Genomic DNA, 19,992 nt, shown 5'->3' with positions numbered 1-19,992 from the left:
TCTATTACAGACCGCATTGCAAGACCGGACAACCTGTGAAGCTCTGCTATAGCATCCATCTTGTCACTTAACGGCAGCAGGCGAGTGGGAGCATTGAATTGCGACCAGAAAAGCTTCTCCACTTCCTTATCACCTTGATCTTTGAAGAACTCGGCAGCTTCAGCCATACTCTTCGCCAAATCCGCATATGCGTCCGCAGGACTCCAGCGTCCATCCAGGGGAGCGTACTTCGGATCGAAAAACTTCGTCCGCAGCAAATAGGAGCCTCCAGCCGCGATTTTACCGGACTGTTGAAGCTCCTCCCGCGCACCCCTGAGCTCGGTCCATATTTCCTTGGTGGCATTAAGTGCCTTGTTCAGTTCGGACGAATTATCCTCACGCTCCTTTTTAAGGAACTCATACCGGTCAGCAGCATTTTTTAACTCAACAGCCATTTCGGCTATTTTTTCCTCACTTCGGCGATGAGCAGCCTGTTCGGCCCTCAATTCCTCGGCCGCCTTTAGGGTAGCCGCATTGCTCACCCGAGCTTGTCCCTAGGCTTGAACAAGTTCCGCCCTTAGGGCCTCCACGGCAGCAGCACCATCTGCAGTCCAAACATATTACATTAATATCATGCCACCTTCATATTTTCCTATACAAGGGAAGGCAGGGCACATACCCTGTGACATGTCCAGCCGCTCATTCACTAGCGTGATATCGGCATCAATCGATCCAATCTGCCTCATTAGTTTAGCAACTTCAATGGACTGGCCGGCGGCCAGACCCACAGTTACCTGCGCGTATTCACAAAGCAATCATTGGTTTATGATCCCCCGTTTGCCGCCTAGGGCGGGCAACCAGAGTCTCAGGGGCTACTATCTATATGGAGCACACCTAGCGCGTGCCTCTTAGCCATAAAATGGTGCATTCTTCACTACATACCTCAAAGCCTCTGAGCAGGCTTGTAAACACTTCATTCAAACCGCTTGTAGCGGATGAAATCTTCTTGAGCACCGCACTCATTAATGAGTGGTGCTCCTACGAGAGCGCAGCTCGCTCCAGTAAGCCCGTCAGTGCGTCCGGCCGGACATTGAACTATGCCGGACCCTTCCCATCGCCCCTCGTGTGAGCCAAATGCTTCGGACTCAGGGTGGCTGACGTATTGGCTTCTGCCTTCGGCAGATCCGGACTCCTCCGTGACGACACCTCGGTGTCGCCCGCTTCATGAGTCGGAGAGGCGGGTGGGGTCTCGCTCTCCATCATCTCTGGAGGAAGGTCCCCCGAAGACGAACCCTATTGAGAAGAGCTGCTAGCCGGACTGCAAAAAGTCGAATCCTGGTTATTGATCTAGGAGGGACACAGTACCTTCAAATTGTAGATTGACTTACAGCTCGGTGGAGGGCTGGCCCATTGGTGGGCATGACACGGTGAGGGTGCCCGTCGGGGCAGGGCCCTCTAGGGATGCCTTTTTCCCTGGTTTGGGCATCTCCGCCTCCAAGTCTTCGAAGGCAGCCCTCTTCTTCCCGCGCGGGGAGGAGGCCTTAGCCTCCCTTTCCTGACTATCCTCCTTAGGAGAGGTAACAATTCCCCCGGTTCGGATGCGTAGCGTGTGGAGTTCGGTTTCTTTGTTCTTCCCCTCATTCCTCCCTGAGGGCATTCTGCTGAGTACCCGGTCAAGCATCTTGGCCATGGTGGGACCAGGCGAGCCTTCGGGAAGTGGAGCCGGACACCTGATTCTCTCTGCCTTGCTAAGCCATTCCTGGCCATGGATGATTTTCAGAATAAACAATTATGACAAAATCAAAACAAGGTGTCCGGTATCAAGGCTATTTACTTGGGTGTCTAGGCGATTGCAGCTTAGGCCCGCATCCTCGGTGGTGTCCGGACACTCTACTTTCTGACCGAAGAATAATTTGCACATCCCTTCGAGCTTCAAGCCGAAGAAGTGCTTGACAGTCCGCGGACCCTCCGGATTGAACTCCCACATTCGGAGAGGCCGGAGTTGGCACGGCAACATCCGTCGGATTAACATCACTTGCATTATGCAGACGAGGTTAATGTCCCTCTCAAGAAGCTCCCGAATGCGATTCTGCAGTACTGGTACATCACTAGCAGGCCCCCAATTCCGTCCTACATCGGTCCAAGACGCTAGTTGTGACAGAGGGCCCAAGCGGAACTTGGGAGCAGACACCCACTTTGTGCCTCGGGGAGCCGTGACATAGAACCACCTCCATTGCCATACATCGGATACTTCTGGGAAAAAACCCTCTGGCCATGGGGCATCGGCGTTCCTTCTTATTACAGCGCCTCCGCACTCCATGTGTCGTCCCTCAATCATCTTCGGCTTCACATTGAAGGTCTTGAGCCATAAGCCGAAGTGTGGGGTGACGTGGAAAAAAGCCTCGCACACGATAATGAACGACGAGATATGGAGGATAGCGTCTGGAGCCAGATCATGAAAATCCAGCCCATAGTAGAACATGAGCCCCCTCACGAAGGGGTCGAGGGTGAAGCCCAAGGCGCGGAGGAAGTGAGGGACAAACACGACGCACTCATTGGGCTCCGGCGTAGGGATGACCTGCCCTGGAGCAGGAAGCCTGTGCTGGATGTAGGCGGTCAGGTATCCGACCTCCCTAAGCTTCGCAATGTCTTACTTTTGAATCGAGGAGGCCACCCACCGGCCTTGAGGGTCAGATCCGGACATATTGGAGGATCTGGGGGGTTGGAGCTTAGGCTTCGGGTGTTAGAACTCGAGGTGCGAAAAGGCGCGAGGAAGGTGGAAAAGAGGCATAGACCTCGACCCCTTTATAAAGAGGGTGAATATCAAGAGTCCTCGGTGTGACCGTTTGAGGCTTATCTAAAAACACACGGAGTTATACCGACGGTCGTCGTGGGGTCACGCACGCCCATATTAATGGAAAGTCCCATAATAAGAGGAACACGATCTCTGCCTCGACGGGACGTGCCAACAAAACCGCCTCATAACACGAGTCGAGGTGGGGTAAGAAATGTCGGTTCGCGTTGGACCAGGCCATGATGCCAGGGCACGACGGACGAAGATTGCCAGCAGATCAGATTTATGCTATGTGAGGATCATCTTGTAGATCCGGACACGGTCTACGTGTTCGATAACCACTTTGGAGTATTCGGAGAAGGAACCCGCCCTGCAATTCCGAAGACAAGACTGTGCGCCGGACTCATCGTCATTGATGCCTGGTTCAGGGGCTACTGAGGGAGTCCTGGATAAGGGGGTATCCGGACAACCGGACTGTATACATCGTCCGGACTATTGAAGCGTGAAGATACAAGACTCAAGACTTCGGCCCGTGTCCGGATGGGACTCTCCTTGGCGTGGAAGGCAAGCTTGGCGATCTGGATATTGTGTTTCCTTCCTTGTAACAGACTCCATGTAAACCCTAGCCCTCTTCGGTGTCTATATAAACCGGAGAGGTTGGTCCTTAGAAGGCCGATCACAATTACAATCATACCATCATAGGCTAGCTCTTAGGGTTTAGCCTCTACGATATCGTGGTAGATCTACTCTTGTACTACCCATATCTTCAATATTAATCAAGCAGGAAGTAGGGTTTTACCTCCATCGAGAGGGCCTGAACCTGGGTAAACATCTGTGTCCCTTGCTTCCTATTACCATCAGCCTTGACGCACAGATCGGGACCCCCTACCCGAGATCCGCCGGTTTTGACACCGACATGGACCTCGCCCCGCAGGCCGCACACTCATCGGCGGTGGAGCCAAACACAGGCCTCACCTCTATGGAAGCCTATGACTCCGGACCCCCGGACTCGTATCCGGTTGTAGGTTCCAGTCTGTGCACTCTCAAGCCAGCCGAGCCACCACTGCAGATATCTTCCAGCACTCGCCCTTTGGCGACATGCTGTACTCATTAAAGTCTCTCTCTTTGTCAGGAGGCTCTCGACTGAACTATGTCCGGCTTGAGTGGGAAGCAGGCGACGAAGGAATTCGCTGCCCACCCACCACCCACTTCATTGCCACGATCGATGATCTAACCGACGTGCTTGACTTCGACTCCGAAGACATCGACGGTATGGACGACGATGCGGGAGAAGTACAGGAACCACCGCTCACAGGGCGGTGGACAGCCACCTCCTCATACAATATATATATATGGTGGACACTCCGAAAGACACCAATGGTGATGAGGCAACGGAGGATAACCCTTCAGGGAGAAAAACAAAGCATGGGCGTCGTCGACGCCGCTCCAAGCCCCGCCACAACAATACCAGCCCAGGAGACAAAAACAATCCGGACGGTGCCGAAGAGGAATACAACCCTGATTAGCCCGCCTTCGAGCAGGACGAGCAGGATGATGAGCAGGTCAGTCCAGACGAAGAGGCGACCGACGGATATCCGTAGGAGGACACTACATGCCCCCCTCCGAAGACGAGATTAGCCTCGGCGACGACGAGTTCGGCGTGCCTGAGGATCCCATGGAGCAGGAGCGCTTCAAGCGTCGGCTTATGGCCACTGCGAGGAGCCTGAAAAAGAAGCAGCAACAACTCCAGGCTGATCAAGACCTGCTCATAGATAGATGGAATGAAGTCTTTGCAGCCGAGGAATACAGACTCGAGCGCCAAACGGCTGACCGGCCACCCCGTGGCCGGGATAAAACGGGATATCAGCCAGAATACCAGCCCGCACCCCCACACCAATACACTATGGCACGGGGCAACAGGCAAGACCTGCAAGATATACTGGAAAACAAAGCAGGACAACCAAGATACATTATCAACAAGTCCGGCCGGGCCGAACACAGCAACCCAGACCAATTTGAACTGCGTAGCCACATAGCCCGTCACAGAGGTGCCGCACACCCCCCTCTGCTTCACTGACGAAGTGATGGATCATGAATTCCCAGAAGGTTTCAAACCCGTAAACATCGAATCATACGATGGCACAACAGACCCCGCTGTATGGATCGAAGATTCTCTTCTCCACATTCACATGTCCCGCGGAGACGATCTACACGCCATCAAGTATCTTCCTCTTAAGCTCAAAGGACTCGCCCGGCACTGGCCAAATAGCCTGCCAGCAAATTCCATTGGCAGTTGGGAAAACCTGGAAGACGCATTCCTCGACAACTTCCAGGGCACATATGTGCGACCACCTGACGCCGATGACTTGAGCCACATTACTCAACAGCCCGGGGAGTCAGCTAGAAAATTCTGGACTCGGTTCCTAACTAAAAAGAACCAAATAGTCGACTGTCCGGACGCTGAAGCCCTGGCGGCCTTTAAGCATAATATCCGTGACGAGTGGCTCGCCCGACACCTCGGCCAGGAAAAACCCAAGTCCATGGCAGCTCTCACAACACTAATGACCCGCTTTTGCGCGGGCGAGGACAGCTGGTTGGCTCGCAGCAGCACCACGCCACATTCCGGCACTTCGGATTTCCGCGACAATAATGGTAAGCCATGACGCAACAGACATAAGCGACGGAACAACGGCGACAACACTGAAGACATGGCAGTAAACGCCGGATTCAGCGGATCCAAATCTGGTCAGCGGAAGAAGCCGTTTAAAAGAAACAATCAGGGACCGTCCAGTCTGGACCGTATACTGGAGCGCTCGTGCCAAATTTATGGCACCACGTACAAGCCAGCCAACCACACCAACAGAGACTGCTGGGTGTTCAAACAGGCCGGCAAAATAAATGCCGAAAACAAGGACAAGGGGCTGCACAGTGACGATGACGAGCAGCCCCGGCATTCGAACACGGGGGGGGGGGGGACAGAAGAAATCCCCCCCCCCGGGGTGAAAACGGTCAGCACAATCTACGCCACTCACATCCCCAAGCGGGAATGGAAGCGAGCACTACGGGACGTCTATGCGATGGAGCCAGTCGCCCCCAAATTCAACCCATGGTCAGCTTGTCCGATCACCTTTGATCGTAGGGATCATCCTACTAGCATCTGTCACGGCGGCTCAGCCGCATTGGTCTTAGACCCAATCATCGATGGATTCCACCTCACGCGAGTCCTTATGGACGGCGGCAGCAGCCTGAACCTGCTTTATCAGGACACAGTGCGCAAAATGGGCATCAACCCTTCAAGGATCAAGCCCACCAAAACCACCTTTAAAGGTGTAATTCCCGGAGTAGAGGCCCACTGTACGGGCTCTATAACATTGGAAGTGGTCTTCGGATCTCTGGACAACTTCCGAAGCAAAGAGTTAATCTTCGATATCGTCCCTTTCCGTAGTGGTTACCACGCACTGCTTGGCCGAACCGCATTCGCTAGATTCAATACGGTACCACACTATGCATACCTCAAGCTCAAGATGACAGGCCCGCGCGGGGTCATAACAGTCAACAGAAACATGGACTGCTCTCTCCGTCCAGAAGAGCATACTACAGCCCTCGCGGCAGAAGTACAATGCGGCCTCCTCCGACAAACCACTAATCCGGCGACGACAACCTTGAGCACCGTCAAGCGAGTCCGGAGCACCCCGCAACAGGATCACCAGGCACGCCAAGAGCGCGACTAGCAGTCCGGCCTCCGCTCAAACCCTATCAAAGCAGCATTCGTGCCACGCTTACACAATTACGCACTCAAAATACCATGGGCACAGGCGGAGGCGCAGCAGTGACTCAGTCGACGGTGCGATATCACCGCAACATACTTTCATAACCCCCCCCCTCCTTTTTTTATTATTTCTTTCAGGACACTGCCTTAGGGCAGCCTCTTCAGAAGAGCCGGATTGTCGGACCTATACAGGGGAGAAAACCAAGCTGGCAACAGGCCTTGCGCACAGAAGGAAATACCCAGGTGGTATCTGTTTACAATTGTTATACCTGCTTTATCTATCTGTACGCGGCCTGCCCCTGGATAGGACATGTCAAATAGTCCTATTTATCTCCGCTTAATGCATTCATTGTAAACATATGCTTAAACGTATTATTCATCAATGGGAGATCATATATGGCTTCAGCTTATTATTCTTATTTGAGCATTTTTTTTCTTACAAATGTTTATTTGATATTGCATCCGTACACCCTGGTACGGTCAGTTTGCCAGGGGCTTCTCACGGCGCCCCGTAATACGACAAGTAAAGTCCGAACACTTTCAACAGTGCGGCACCCCGAACTTATAGCACTATATGCATCAGCTTCAAATCATGTCTCGGGTCCACAGTTGGGTTAGCCCGGCTCCCTTGTTTTGGTACCTTACGTTCCGTTATATCGGCTAAGGTGGCGCAAGGAGAACTACTGCGATTGTGTCCCGGTTGTTCCGGACGAGCACCTCAGTTGAGAAAGCCGAAAACTGACTGGCATGATGCGGCGAGAGCTGGTCGCTGTTCGAGAGGTCTTAAAATCCTTAAAGATTTTTCCGCTTTGGGCGAGGAATCGGCTTCGTCCGATTTAGGCTATATAGCGCCCCAATTCGGCCTTCCGAATTCTAGGGGCTTCGCCGAAATTTAAAATTATAGACTTCTATGGCTAAGTGAAAGTTATAAAGCCGCATAGTCTGATTGCCTTGTTCGCTGCACCAGATACCTCCTTAAGGGACCAAACATTTGGATAAAGAGTATCCGGGTTTTTCCAGGAACACCCCGGTACTAGTTGCATGGGGGCGGAAGCCGACGACTGGCCTACTTTCAGTATTCTATAAACAGCCGCACAGAAGGTAATATTTTAAATCAAACAAGTGCTACATAGCACAAGTAACTTTGTCTTTAAATTACAACAGTGGCAGAGGTACATTCAGTCAAAGATCTTGTCCTTGGTACATTCATCGGCCACGAGACAAGCGCCCTTCATAACGCTATCATAGTACTTCTCGGGATGGCGATGCACCTTGCCCTCCAGTGGCCTGTCCTTCACCAGCTTCACTGCATCCAACTTGCCCCAATGCACCTTCGCGCGGGCAAAGGCCCGGCGGGCACCCTCAATGCAAACGGATCACTTGATTACTTCAAGCCACGGACAGGCATTCACCATCCGCTTGATCAGGCCGAAGTAGCTAGTGGGCAGGGGCTCACCAAGCCACATCCGGACTATGAAATCTTTCATAGCCACTTCGGCCGCCCTGTGGAGTTCGACCAACTGCTTCAGTTGGTCACTCAGAGGCATTGGGTGTTCGGCCCCAGCATACTGGGACCAGAACAGCTTCTCCATTGAGCTCCCCTCCTGGTCATGGTAGAACTCCGCGGCATTTGATATGTTGCATGGCAGATCTGTGAATGCCCCTGGAGAGCTCCGAATTCGGGTAAGTAAGAGAAACGCCTCCTCCACATGTTTGCTTTGCATAAAGAATTTCTTACTCGCCGCTATCTTTTTGGCCTCCTGGATTTCCTGATGTGCCCTCTCGGCTTCGGCCTTGGCGTCTTTCATACTCACAAGGGCCTTTGCAAGCTCGGCCTCTTTCGTCTTCAGATCATGCTCCACGGACTCGAACTTCTTGTCGAGGTCCCGGAGCTCTTGCTGTACCTCGCCCACTCTAGCACTTTGCTTCTCGCGCTCCTTGCAGTCCAAGGCCGCCTTGTCTTCGGCCTCGGACAGCGCTTTCTTCAGGGATGCCACTTCGGCGGTGGCCCCTGTTACACAGTCAGGACGCTTCGTCGTTAGACTAACCAATTTTATCTATCCTTAAATACATAAGAGCGGGGAATCACTCACATTTGTTCTCTTCGAGCTGCCTCTTCATGAGGTCGAGCTCTCCCTGCGCCTGCTCCAAGTCCTGCTTTAGTTCGGCAACCTCGGCTATGTGGGTAGCAGCGGCAAACAGTACAGCCTACTTATTCACATGAATATTTATTATTAGACTCCTGCGGATTATAATTGACCCTCCGTTTGGCTTTTCCTTCCAAACACCAAACAGAGTATCAGGAGCTACTACCTATCGGGTGGTAATTTCACACATTTTTATTACTTACCTCAAAGCCTGTCAGGAGGCTGGTACACACTTTGGTCAGTCCACTCTTGGCGGACAGAACCTTCTGAATCACCGCACCCATAAGAGTACGGTGCTCGTCATCCATGGAAGCGCCGTGAAGCGCTTCCAGCAGACTATCCGACGCCTCTGGCGTGACGGAAGTCATCGGCACGGACAGCTCGCCCTCCCTAGCGAGGGGCCGCCTGCCCGCATCCGGAGCCATTGAAGGCTCCGGCACAATGTCCGGATGAGAGACCGGCTTGCTACGGCTCTCATCGGCACGATCCGCGGGGATCTTGAACCCTGCGTGTTCGGCATCTGGAATCCTGCCTTGGGGCATCTCCAGAGTCACCTCCCCCCGCTCTGGGAGCCTTCGGGACAACACCTCCGTGTCATCCGCGGGTTGAGGAGTAGTGGCTGTCGGGAGCAAGTTCATCGCTGAATCGCTCAGGGACCCATCCGAAGAAGATACCTCGAGATGAACCCTGGCCGGGCTGCATATATGTTCGGCGTTATAAAAAGACTGTGAAGTAAATTCATGATAGAGTGCAGATACTTACGATCGTGCTAGGGGATTCCCCCTGGGCAGCCACCCCTCCTCGCTTTGGGCGGCCGTGGCGGAGTAGTCCGGAAGGGACACCTTTCCCTTTTTGGACATCCCGGCCTCCCCCTCCGGGGCGGCTTTCCTCTTTTTCTCCTCCCCAGTGCGGGGAAGTAGAGTTTCTTCTTGCTTCCCCCCGCCTCCGCGGGAGGAATCTGTCTTGTCATTGTGAGACGATGTGGGTATGACGGCCTTGCGGCGAGGGCCTTTCCCGGCCCCCTGGTCCGCCTTCTTGGGCCCCTCACCCTCTCCGGGTGGGGTGGTCCCTTCTTCTTCTTCTTCCTCCCATCGGGGGAGGAGTGTGCCTCGTCGTCTTCGGACGAGGCTTTCGGAACGACCTTACACTGGAGACCCTTTCGGATCCCCGGGGCCTTCTTTTCGGCCTTCTTCTCCGGCACCTTATAGGGTGCCGGGACTAGCATCTCCGTTAGGAGAGCATCAGCTGGGCCTTCTGGCAGCGGAGCCGGACAGTCAATCTGCTCCGCTATCTCCACATAATCCTGAACAAATACGTACAATTACTTAAGACTCCCCCATGAATATATTGGGAAGAACCGAATCCGGTGGTAGCCTGAAAACTCACCTGACTAGGAGGCCGTGCGGCATGGAGCCCACGGTCCTCGGATGTGGGACAAGGTACTTCGGAGGCCTTGAACAGCGCCATCCATGCATCTTTGTGCGTCATGCCTTAGAGCCTCCGAAGCGTCTGGTGCTCGGCTGGGATGAACTCCCACAAATTGAATGCCTGCCTTTGGCACGGGAGAATCCAGCGAACGAACATGACCTGGATCACGTTGACAAGCTTGTTGTTCTTGTCCTTCATGCTCTTGATGCAGGTCTGGAGTCCGGTCAGCTCTGTAGATTCGCCCCAGGACAGGCCCTTCTTTTCCTAGGAGGTGAGCCGCATGGGGGTTCCGGATCGGAACTCGAGGGCCGCCGCCCAGTTCGTGTCGCGCGGCTCAGTGATGTAGAACCACCCCGAGTGCCACCCCTTCACGGTTTCTGCAAAGGAGCCGTCAAGCCAGGTGACGTTAGGCATCTTGCCCACCATGGCCCCTCCGCACTCTGCTTGCTGGTCGCTCACGATCTTCGGCTTCACACAAAAGATTTACAGCCACAAGCCGAAGTGAGGCTTGATGCGGAGGAAGGCCTCGCACACGACGATAAACGCCGAGATGTTGAGGACGAAATTCGGGGCTAGATCATGGAAATCTAGCCCATAGTAGAACATGAGCCCGCGGACGAACGGGTGAAGTGGAAACCCCAGTCCACTGATGAAGTGGGCGAGAAACACGACCCTCTCGTGGGGTCTCGGGGTTGGAATGACCTGCCCGTCGTCTGGTAGCCGGTGCGCTATGTCTGCGGCCAAGTATCCGGCCGCCCGAAGATTTGCGATGTGCTTCTCCTTCACGGTGGAAGCCACCCACTTGCCTCCTGCTCCGGACATGTTTAGCTGTGCGGAGAAGACTTGGGCTAGGGCGCTGGAGCTCGAGGGGGCAAGAGTGGGCAAAGGAGGAAGAAGGCGTGGGTAAAAATGGGGAACTCTTATCCCTTTATAGAGGCAATGAAAGCGGTGCGCCTCCCCACTCGCCCGTTGAGAATCGCTTACTTCCCAAGCGCCACGATTGATGGCATGGTGGGATTACACATACCCGTATTGATGAGAATCCTGTGATAAGGGGACACGATCTCTGCTTTGACAAGACGTGTCAAGGAAACCGCCTCGCAATGTGCATTGTGGCTGGTTGTAGGAAAACGGTTCGAATAATGACCCGACCGTAATGACATGTCATGTTGTCTAAAAAAGTTGTCAGCAGATTGCATTTGTGAAATATCATTCTCTCTACGGCAGTATGTGAAGATCATTTTGCGGATCCGGACATGGTTGAAGTGTTTGATAATTACCTTGGAGTATTCGGAGAAGGAACCCGCCTTGCAATGCCGAAGACAAGACTGCGCGTCGGACTCATCGTCATTGAAGCCTAGTTCAGGGGCTAATGAGGGAGTCCTGGATTAGGGGGTATACGGATAGCCGGACTATATACATCGTCCGGACTATTGAAGCGTGAAGATACAAGACTCAAGACTCCGTCCCGTGTCCGGATGGGACTCTCCTTTGCGTGGAAGACAAGCTTGGGGATCAGGATATTGTGTTTCCTCCCTTGTAACCGACTCCATGTAAACCCTAGCCCTCTCCGGTGTCTATATAAACTGGAGAGGTTGGTCCTTAGAAGGCCGATCACAATTACAATCATAATCATCATAGGCTAGCTTCTAGGGTTTAGCCTCTACAATCTCATGGTAGATCTACTCTTTTACTACTCATGTCTTCAATATTAATCAAGCAGGAAGTAGGGTTTTACCTCCATCGAGAGGGCCCGAACCTAGGTAAACATTGTGTCCCTTGCTTCCTGTTACTATCAGCCTAAGACGCACAGATCGGGACCCCCTACCCGAGATCCGCCGGTTTTGACACCGACAGCCGCCTTGTTGCTCCTCCAACTTCATCTCCAAGTCTACTGGTTTGCTTTTGGTCCAAGAAAGATCATCGCAAAAGTTTTATTCCGTTTTCAATCCGTTTAGTATTCCTTTTCTACGAAACTCTAAAACAGGGGAAAACAGGAACTGGCACTGGGCTCTAGATTAATAGGTTAGTCCCTAAAATAATATAAAATAGCATAATAATGCATATAAAACATCCAAAATAGATAATATAATAGCATGGAATGATTATAGATACCTTGGAGACGTATCAGTTGTCATCCTCGGGCGTATCAAGGATAACAAAGTTTGTTAGGATAGTAACATTTACAACTACAACATGCACATCCTCGCAAATTCCAATAGGTATAGCAGTAGATTTATCTTCCATTTGCAAAGATATTTCAACAGGTGTGAGCTTATTCAAATCAAGTCTTTATAAAAAGTAAGGCATAACACTAACACCGGCTCCTAAATCACATAGAGAAGTTTTAACATAACTTATTTTAATGGAGCAAGGTATAGTGGGTATTCCCAGATCTCCTAGTTTCTTAGGTACTCCATCCTTAAAAAAATAATTTGCAAGTATGTTGGATATTTCAGCTTCAGGTATCTTTTGTTTATTAGTGACAATATCTTTCTTGTATTTAGCATATGGAGGCATTTTCAATACATCAGTCAAACGAGTACGCAAGAAAACAGGTCTAAGAATTTCAACAAAGCGTTCAAATTGCTCCTCATTTTTATTCCTAGGTGGTTTAGTTGGAAATGGCATAGGTTTTTGAACCCATGGATTTCTTTCCTTACCATGTTTCCTAGCAACGAAATCACTATTATCATATCTTTTATTTTTAGGAGGTGGGTTATCAAGATCAACAACATATTCTATTTCTACATCATTATCTAGTTGAGCATCAACATGAACATCATTATCATTATCATTATCACTAGGTGTATGTTCATTACCAGATTGTGTCTCAGCATTAGAAATAGAAACATCATCAACTAGAAGCATGCAAAGTTCTATCATTTTTCTTTTTCTTCTTAGATGGACTAGGCACATTATTATTAATTCTCTGAGAATCTTGCTCAGTTATTTTAGGATGACCTTCAGGATACATAGGTTCCTGAGTCATTCTACCTGCTCTAGTCATTACTCTAACAACATGGTCATTAATATTACTATTCATCTCATTAAGCAAATCATTTTGTGACTTGGCAACTTGTTCTAGCTGAGTTTGAACCATGGATGAATTTTTACCTAGACCCTTAACATCATTAGCAATTCTAAAGATCAAGTCACTCAAACAATCAATCATGAAAGCATTGCGTTTCAATTGTTTCTTAACATATGCATTGAAATGTTCTTACTTAACAATGTAGTTATCAAATTCACCCAAGCATTAACTACCAGATTTATTGTAAGGAATATCACCTTCATCAAATCTTATAAGAGAATTTACCTCTACTACCTGTGTCGGGCTGTCGACCCCATGTATTTCTTCAATAGGTGGTAAATTCTTAACATCTTCAGCTTTAATACATTTTTCTTTCATAGATTTCTTTGCCTCTTGCATATCTTCAGGACTGAGGAATAGTATACCTCTCTTCTTCGGTGTTGGTTTAGGTGATGGTTCAGGAAGTGTCCAATAATTATCATTTCTCAATATATTATTCAATAGTTCTTTAGCATATTCAATAGTTCTTTCCCTGAAAACACAACCAGCACAACTATCTAGGTAGTCCCTAGAAGCATTGTTAGTCCACTATAAAATATATGTATTTCGTTCTTCTTAAGAGGATGATCAAGCAAATCATTAAGTAATTGGAGAAGCCTCCCCCAAGCTTGAGGGGGATTCTCTTCTTCAATTTGCACAAAGTTAAATATTTCCTGTAAGGCGGCTCGTTTCTTATGAGGAGGAATTTTTTCTTCAGAGAAGTAATATATCATATCCTGGGGACTACCACACAACCAGGAGCAAGAGTATTAAACCATATATTAGTATCACCCTTTATGATAAAGGAAAGAACTTAAGAATATAGTAGTAGTGAATCTTTTTGCTCATGAACAAATAGGGTGACTATATCATTTAATTTAGTAAGGTGTGCCACAACACTTTCAGTTTCATAACCGTGAAAAGGATCTGATTCAACCAAAGTAATTAATCCAGGATCGACAGAGAATTCATAATCCTTATCAGTAACAAAGATGGGAGAAGTAGCAAACTTAGGATCATATTTCATTTTATCCATCATAGATTTTTCTTTAAGCTTACATAGTAGTTTCTTAACATCTTCTCTGTCATTACAAGCAAGAAATTCTCTAGCTATCTCCCCATCCATAACATAAGCCTCAAGTACCTTAGGCATTTCAATTCTAGAAGAGCTAGGTATAATAGGTGAATCATAAAATTCATCAGTTTCAGCATTTTCAAATTCTTTAGCTTTAGAAAGTTGTTCATCAAAAAATTCACCTAGTGGCACAGTTTCATCGAGCATAGTACTAGCATCATCATAAGCTTCATTCATAGCATAAGCATCATCATAAATTACTTGCGACATATCAGAATTAATGGCAGGTGGTGGTGCCGCAAACCTACTCAAAACAGAAGGTGAATCAAGTGCAGTGCTAGATGGCAGTTCCTTACCTCCCCTCGTCTTAGAGGGAATGATCTTGGTTTTATCATCCTTCACATTCTTCATAGTGATCAATAGATATAACTCCCAAGTGACTCAGCAAATAGATCTATGCTCCCTGGCAACGGCGCCAGAAAAGGGTCTTGATAACCCACAAGTATAGGGGATCACAACAATTTTCGAGGATAGAGTATTCAGCCCAAATTTATTGATTTGACACAAGGGGAGCCAAGAATATTTGCAAGTATTAGCAGTTGAGCTGTCAACTCAACCACACCTGGAGAACTGAATATCTGCGGCAAAGTGATCAGTAGCACAGTAGTATGATAGTTTGATAGAAGTGGTAACAATAGCAATAGTAATAGTAATAGTAGTAGTAGCATTTTTATAGTGATTGTAACAGCTGCAACAATGAAAGTAACTTGGCAAAGATCAATATGTGAATAGCGTAGGCACTGGATCAGTGATGGATAATTATGTTGGATGGCATTCATCGTGTAACAGTCATAACCTAGGCGACACAGAACTAGCTCCAATTCATTAATGTAATGTAGGCATGTATTCTGGATATAGTCATACATGTTTACAATAAGAACTTGCATCACATCTTTTGTCCTACCCTCCCGAAGCAGTGGGGTCCATAAGGAAATCTAAGGGATATTAAGGCCTCCTTTTAATAGAGAACGGGAACAAAGCATTAGCACATAGTGAATACATGAACTCCTCAAACTACGGTAATCACGAGAAAGAATCCCAATTATTGTCACCATGGGGTATGCGGACCACAACACGTAATAGATGCGTACAACTTGCAACATCGGATCAAGAATACAACTTGCCAGAAAGTAACTTGAAAACATAAAGGGTTCAAATATGAAATCACGGCACTCGGGCCTTAGTGGCAAGCATTAAGCATAACAAAGTCATAGCAACATCAATGTCAGAACATAGTGGATACTAGGGATCAAGCCCTAACAAAATTGACTCGATTACATGATAACTCTCATCCAACCCATCACCATCCAGCAAGCCTAGGAAGGAATTACTCACTCCCTGTGGTGAGCATCATGAAATTGGTGATGGAGGATGGTTAATGATGACAGCAGCATTGAATCCCCCTCTCTAGAGCCTCGAACGGACTCCAGACCAGCCCTCCCGATGAAGAACAAGAGGTGGCGGTGGCTCCATATCATAAAACGTGATGATTCCTTCTCTCTAAATTTTTTCTGGACGAATAGGTATTTATGGAGTTGGATTTAGGGTTGCAGGAGCTGTCAGGGGCCCACAAGCCTTCCAGGTGCGCCCTGGGGGGTGGTGCTAGGGGTGGGCATAAAAAACCGAGATTCGAAAAACTGACCCGAAGTATCAGGACCGAGACCGAAATGACCTGAACCGAATAAATCAGTTGCTTTCTCGGTGCCCAGATTTAGAAAACCGATTCTAGTTCGGCTACTTTGGTCGTCATCGATGGCTAACCGAATACACCGAGGAACCGAGGGCATTCCTAAAATGGCCCAAAAAATAGCCCAACCCATTACGTGAGGTCACCACTTGCCTTCTCTCTATCATCATCGCTACAGCCCCAGCCCAAGTCCCTCCACTCGATTCCAATCGGGAACCCTAGGTTGCGAGCCTTCCAGGCTGCGACCCTTCCTGCTCAGCCGCCACCCCTCCAGCCCTCCGTACCCCACACCCTCCTCTCCACCGCAGTAGACAACAACGATGTCCGGCAGCTTGCGCGGCGCGCAGGCGCAGCAGTGATTCTTGGGTTAGCACAATCTCCTCCTCCCCCTACTTGCCCAACGCCCTCACTTCCTCTTCTGCTTACATTGGCGGATGGCGAGTGTGAGATAACATCCAGCTGCACCTACTCTTCCTTTCTTTAATATAATCTTGTGTGTTCGTCGATCCTTTTTGCCATGGAATGCTCGCGATTGCCATTTTTTCTGGCTAGTTTCAATTATGTTCGGGTTATTCGGTCAAACCGACACCGAACCGAAATTCCTGATGGACCGAATCGCCGGTTCTTCGTTTTCAAGATAACTGATCGGTGACTAATCTCAGAAAACCGATTTTTTTATAAAACGATGAACCGAACAGAACAGCTCGGTTAAACCGAATGCCCACCCCTAGGTGGTGCGTCCCCTGGACTTGTGGTGCCCTGGTGGCCCCTCTCTAGTATTTCTCTTCGCATGTATTTTTTATATATTCTGAAAATATTCTCCGTAATTTTTTTAACTTAATCCAAGAACTTTTATTTTTGTACAAAAACAACACCATGGCAATTCTGCTGAAAACAGCGTCAGTTCGGGTTAGTTCCATTCAAATCATGCAAATTAGAGTCCAAAACAAGAGCAAAAGTATTTGGAAAAGTAGATACGTTTGGGGCGTATCATACACATACATTCATTTTAGTATGATTTTTTACGACGAGAAATCACATTCATTCATGTAATCAACTATATAAGACCACAACCATCCATCCTAGACATCATACAAAAATCTTACACCAAGGACCTAATTTTGGTTTTGTATCAATGAAGTCTCACGAGGTAAACATGAATGCCGCTTAGGGCATCTCCAACGGCGTACCCAATATTGAACACAGTAACATCTGTGGACACAGATATAGGAACAAAAATCCAATCCTGTGCACCAAATACCCACCCTAGGTTCGGCCTCCTCTAGTTGACATGAATATGTTGAGTTAATAGAATTTTATACATATGCAAAAATAGCTGCAAACATATGCATCACAACCAAAAAGCACCGGATGCTCAACAAGTTTTCACATCCAATGACCCCAAAAGTTGCTAGTTCGGTTGTCTGTGCAAAAAATGTCAATTTTTGCATGGGAAACCGACTATCCGTGGCAAATTGTTCACTTTGCAACCCACTGCTCCTTGAAAGCCGAATCCTCCAACTCGGCCACCAAACGCTTGAAAATCCTTGCATGTTAGGCTTGCAATCTTTGATGCTTTGGGATCCAAATCCTCCATCTTTAAGGTCAACATCTTGGCATCCTTCGAGTTGGCGACGAGCTCAACCCTAGCTTGACACAAGCCTTCTCCTCCTTCTTCGCCATGATGTCCTCGAATCTCTCTATTATTTTGGTCGTCGCCCCTTCTCTCTTCTCCTTCTCCTCCTCCCACTTCCTGCCCCGCCCCTTTTGACCTTCTTGGCCGGCTCAAGCCCTCCTTTTTTAGGGTCGGTTGGATCACCATCTTTGTCTTTGTTGGTGATGCCAACAATGTTGACAAAATTGGCAATTGATAGGAGCCATTCGGGGTGCACATTCAACTTTAACCAACAATGCATGGAAATGAAGTGCTTCTTCTCCACCTTCAAGAACAATGCGCACTCACGGGACGGCTAGCAAAAAAGGACATGGTTAACAATGTGCACACATGATAACCGATCAAATGACAACACATAGAGCATATCTTCCCACATGACAAAACATAGAGCATATCCAAACAAATGACAACACAAAGAGCATATCCGGTGAAATGAGCAACACATGAACAACTTACTTGCTCGGAGATTAATGCCCCACCTGGACAACGGTATTCAAGTTGTTTGTAATGGCTGCAATCTTATTGGTGACATCTTGAATGGTGTACATATGGGTGAGCGACTTTGGACCACGATCCCGAACCGCTTCTACGCGATAGGGGTCGTAGTGTTTGTGCTCATGAACCAAGCATGAACATTTGACCAAAAGGTTGAGCCCTTTTGCTCTGTTTCATGAAACAGATCAACGCTCGTGGCCAACCATGCATCACACAATAATTTGTTCTCCCTCAAATTGAAACTTTCTCCCCTACCCTTCTTATTTGGGCCGGCACTGCCTAGCCAATCGTCCAACTCAAGGTTGGGCTACTCGATGCAGGAGTTCGGTTTATGGGTGTATGTGCCTAGTTGTTGGGTGTATGTGCTCGACTCCGAATCTGAGTCATCCACTTGTCTGTCCTTGAAGTTGCCTCCTTCATGATGATGTCCAACATCTCCCCATCATCAGTCGGCATCGCGCCCAATTGAAACAAACCGACAAACAGAGAATGGGCACCTAGTTGATCCATGCCCGACGTCTGCTTTAGAAAAAGTTGTGGTGATGGAGGGTCGGCGAAATTGATGGGCATGTTGAGGTCAACACTCCATGGTACGTGTGGGGTGGATGTGGTCGGGAAGTGATGCTGAAGACTGAGCTGCTTGGCGGCGTAGTATTACGGTGGTTGCAGCTCCTCCGGCCAAACTGGCAAGTGCATCGCCCCCCCCCCCCTCCCCCCTCTCCCCCGTCTGCTGACCTTCTTCGTCTCAAGAGGTGGCGCCTAACTGACCGATGCAACTGCTACCTCCCTGCCCTCTGCTTGCACGGGCGCATGCTACATATTACCGAGTTGATCTTGTGGGCGGTCACCACCTCTCAATCCGCCAACTCAGGCTTCAGCTTCGACAGTAGTTCAGACATCTTGAATGGGTCCATTCGGCGGTGGACGGCGAAAAGGGCAGCAATTGGGGCTAAGGGCGGTGACGATCGAAGCGGAGAAGGTGGGAAGCATGCGTTTTGGCGCAAAAACAACGTCGAATAATCCAAGTGTGCATGCGTGGATGGGCCAGGGGAGTCGGACTCCTACATGGTGAAGGTCCGGGCGTCCGCAAACCTTCCTCGGTTTGACACCGATTTGCAGGAATTCGGATACTCAGACGTGTCCCCAAATGTTACAACACGATGTTGGACAGTAAAAACGTCTGAACACCATGATTCATACATTTAGGGGTGGTTTCAAGGTATTGCCTTTGAGATGTCCTTATGTTTGCTAGATGGCGCTGCTGGTAATGTCGCGGTTGATTTTGGACAACTAGAAGCCAACCGTGGCGCGACACCATGGAGTTCTTCATGCTGGTCGTGCCAGATCTTTAGAACAACTCTAGCAGATGTGCCATATTCCCATCCCGCAAAATCGTTTTATGGTTCCCCCTGAAACGATTTAGCGGGAAGTGATGTCCTCCAGCAGAAAAGATCCTGCAAAAGCTTGCTGCAAATTTAAAAACATAGATAAACCATACTTCTCGCTACAAAGTTCATCACAAAACACACCAGAATTCATCATACATAGATAAAACGCGGAAATAGTTGTGGAAGCAGCGATGGCTTAGTGCTTGACGTCGAGGAAGAACGCCTCCGTAGACTTGCGGCAAGCGTGGGTGAAGGCATGCTCCTCCTTCGCCGCGCCGAACCTGTGGGCGGGGCCTTCTTCCCCGAGCTCAATGGCGCGCTCCGCGACGAGGAGCTCCGCATCCACCATGCGGCAAGCCAAGGTGTGTGAATAGGGCTCCTCGTGGAGGCAGTTGAATTGGGCCCAAGGGAAGCGCCCGTCG

This window comes from Triticum dicoccoides, chromosome 2B (genome assembly GCF_002162155.2).
Source record: "Triticum dicoccoides isolate Atlit2015 ecotype Zavitan chromosome 2B, WEW_v2.0, whole genome shotgun sequence".
Classification (NCBI taxonomy): domain Eukaryota; kingdom Viridiplantae; phylum Streptophyta; class Magnoliopsida; order Poales; family Poaceae; genus Triticum; species Triticum dicoccoides.
The sequence above is the reverse complement of the archived record's forward strand: the minus strand, read 5'-3'. Positions refer to the sequence as shown.